Source organism: Cryptomeria japonica, chromosome 5, assembly GCF_030272615.1.
Source record: "Cryptomeria japonica chromosome 5, Sugi_1.0, whole genome shotgun sequence".
Classification (NCBI taxonomy): domain Eukaryota; kingdom Viridiplantae; phylum Streptophyta; class Pinopsida; order Cupressales; family Cupressaceae; genus Cryptomeria; species Cryptomeria japonica.
The window spans coordinates 702235469-702239396 of record NC_081409.1 but is presented as its reverse complement, the minus strand read 5'-3'; positions in this window follow the sequence as shown (position 1 = coordinate 702239396).

Genomic DNA, 3928 nt, shown 5'->3' with positions numbered 1-3928 from the left:
ACACCATCAGACTTATAAAAACATCATATGGTGTCCTAAGGTGTTATATAGTGTCCTACAGGTTCATGAGACACCATATGACCCTTTAGGACACCATACAATGCATAATGACACCATATGGTGTCCTATGATCCTAAGGGGTCATAGGACACCATATGACCCCTTAGGAGACCATACGACCCATAAAAACATAATATGGTATCTTAAGGGGTCATAGAACACCATATGACCCCTTAGAACACCACACGACCCATATCGACACCATATGGTGTCCTAAGGGGTCATAAGACACAATATGACCCCTTAGGACATAATATGACCCCTACCAACATCATATAGTGTCCTAAGGGGTCATAGAACACCATGCAACCCCATATGACACAATACGACCCCTTGGGACATAAAATAAACCCCAATGACACCTAAGGGGTCATAGGACATCATATGACTCCTTATCACAACATACAACCCCTAACGACACCTTAGGGTGTCCTAAGGGGTCATATGGTATCCTAAGGGGTCATAGAACACCATATGACCCCTTAGGACACCATATGACACATAACAACACCAAATGGTGTCCTAAGGGGTCATAGGACACCTTATGACCCCTTAGGACAACATACGACCCATAGCACCATATATTGTCCCAAGGGATCATATGGTGTCCTAAGGGGTCATTGGACACCATATGACCCATTAGAACATAATACGACCCTCAACAACACCTAATGGGTCATATAGTATCCTAAGGGGTCATAGGACACCATATGACCCCTTAGGACACCATACGACCCCTTACGATACCATATGGTGTCCTAAGGGATCATATGGTATCCTAAGGGGTCATATAACACCGTATGACCCCTTCAAGCACAAGAAGACCCATAACGACACTATATGGTGTCCTAAGGGGTCACATGGTGTCACGAGCCACCATATGACCCCTTAGGACACAATATGGACCCTAACGATACCTAAGGGGTCATATGGTGTTTGAAGGGGTTATATGATGTTATATGAAAGGTTCGTATGGTGTCCTAAGGGGTCATAGGACACCATGTGACCCTTTAGGACACCTTACAATCCATGATGACACCATATGGTGTCCTAAGGGGCCATATGACACCATACATGACCCCTTAGGACACAATATGACCCCTAACAACACCTTAGGGGTTATATGGTGTTCTCAGTAGTCATATGATATCTTATGACCCCTTAGCACACCATACAAACCCTAAAGAAACCATATGGTATCCTAAGGGATCATAGGATACCATATGACCCGTTAGGACACCATACGACCCATAACAACACCATATAGTGTTTTAAGGAGTCATATGGTGTCCTAAGAGGTCATAGGACACCATATGACCCTTTAAGACACAATATGAACCCCCCCTCTCCTCCCAACACCTAATTACCCCCAACTCTCTCTAATTCTCTCTTCCCCAAATTTCATCTCTCTGTCATACCTATCCTTACCTCTAACTTTACCATATGACCCCTTAGGTGTTGTTAGGGGTCATATTGTGTCCTAATGAGTCATATGGTGTCATATGAACCCTTAGCACACCATATGACCCCTAACAACATCATATGGTATCCTAAGGGTTCATATGACACCATATGACTCATTAGACACAATATGACCCCTAACAACACCTAAGGGGTCATATGGTAAAGTTAGAGGTAAGGATAGGTATGACAGAGAGATGACATTTGGGGAAGAGAGAATTAGAGGGAGTTGGGGGTAATTAGGTGTTGGGAGGAGAGGGGAGATGAAAAAGTATCAACAAAGGGAGAGAGGGAGAGATGAGGAGAGAGGTTCAAAGAGAGAGGTATAGAGAGAAGTTGATTAGGGGAAGGGGAGGGGGGAAAGAGAGGGAGGGGGTATCAACAAACGAAGATGGGGGAGAGATGGGGAGAGAGCCCCCTAATTACCCTCTCTCTAGTCCATCTCTTTGTTAATACTTCCCTCTTCCCCTCTACTCCCACTAATTATCCTCTCTTTATCACTCTCTTCACCTCTCTCCACATCTCTCCCTCTCTCCTTTTGTTGATACTTACTCTTCTCACTCTCTTCTTATCCGATAATTACACCCAATTCTCTCTCACATTATTTCTTTCCCTCAATTACCCTCAATCACCTCTCTCCTCCTATGGGTTTATAGATACTTCCCTCTCCCCCTCTCCCCACCCCCTAATTACTCTCTATGTCTCTCTTCACCTCTGTCCCCATCTCTCTTCTCTCTTTGTTGATACTTTCCCCTCTCCCCCTCTCCTCCTACCCCCTAATAATCTCAAACTCTCCCTCTCATTCTCTCTTCACCCCAATCACCCCCTCCCTCTCTCTCTTCGCCTTCCACCTAATTACCTATATCTCTCTCTCTCACTCTCTCTTCCCCACAATTAATCTCTCCTTCTCACCTCTCTCCCCCTCTCCTTTTTTTGATACTTCCCTACGCCTCTCCTTGTCCCCTCTGAATTTTGTTGCTAGAGATGAGAAGGAAATGCAAAGAGACTAGTCTAGATCTTAGGGAAGAGAGAGTGACATAGAGGAGGAAATTATGAAGAGGTATAAATATAAGCACCTTGTAGAGATTGATAGATTGAATGAGGTATTCATTTATAGTTAGAGATATAGGTCTAGAGAGAGATGTATAAATATGGACAAAAGAGAGGGAGGAAGAAACAAATAGGTGGAGTGATAGGTTTAGGAGAGAGAGGCGGAGAAAGGAACAAACATAGATAACATTGTTTATCAAAATTTATCGAACTCAATAAAATTCATAAATTTTCTATTATTAATTAATTACTTATTTAGTTTATTTTGAGATGATTGTTACAAAAATTCATGCAATAGGGAAATCATATGAAAAAGGCATGAGTTTTTTATGTTTTAAAAATGAAGGATGAATTTAAATGAATTATAATTATTTTTTTTTAAAAATAATTTAAAATCTACCTTTCCATATCATAGATCTCTTAATTACCTTTCCAACACCTGTAAAAAATCAAAATTTCGATATAAAACGCAAAAGTTATGCCCAATTTACTAAAATATATTTTTTTATTTTTTCAAAAACCGATATCAAATTTTAATGGATATCCGATTTAATTTTTCCCTCCATCTTTTGGTTCGGGTTTTCTTTGGGATTTGTCTTGGAAGTGACAAGCCTGAAAAGTCAATTGAAAAAACGTGGTTTTCTATATTCCTTGATTTTCCAAACTTTACACTGCTGGCTAACAACTTTTTTATAGCCAAAATTAATAAAATGAAAAGAGTTTTTTAAGGACATTCTCAGCTTTCCAACAATATAAGGTTTGTCTTATTTCGACTTTAATAAATAGTTATTATTTATATTCTAATTGAATTCTGACAAAAGTCCTGATTGATAGACTAATTGAAAAATACTCATAACTTTCAAACCGCATATCATTTTTTAAATCTGAAACATGCATCACATCCTATGCTTCATCTACTATAGGGAAAAATTTAAAAAAATTGAATTTCAAAAGGTTTTGACCAAGTTAAGGTGGTCAGACGTAGGAGTTTCTGAATTTCTGAAAAGTTGTAGTAAAAAATTCATAAATAATTATTTATTTTATAAAAAATTATTAAAAAATGTGTGTTACATCCAGACATGAGTCTAATACTTATATTATAAATCTTATAAAAAAATATTATGATTTTATTGTGATTAGGGTGGTCATACATACACCTACTTCTAATCTTTTTCCTGAAATTTTTGTACCACTGCATTGAAATTTGAAATTTTCATCAAATAGGATTTTTTTTTTTAAAAACCAACTAGTAGCTTAGAAACTACATTCAAATTTCTATAGATTTTCTTCTTACATATTTTAAAAATAATGTTCATAACTTATTCAATTTTTCATGTCAAGTTGCATAACTCTGATG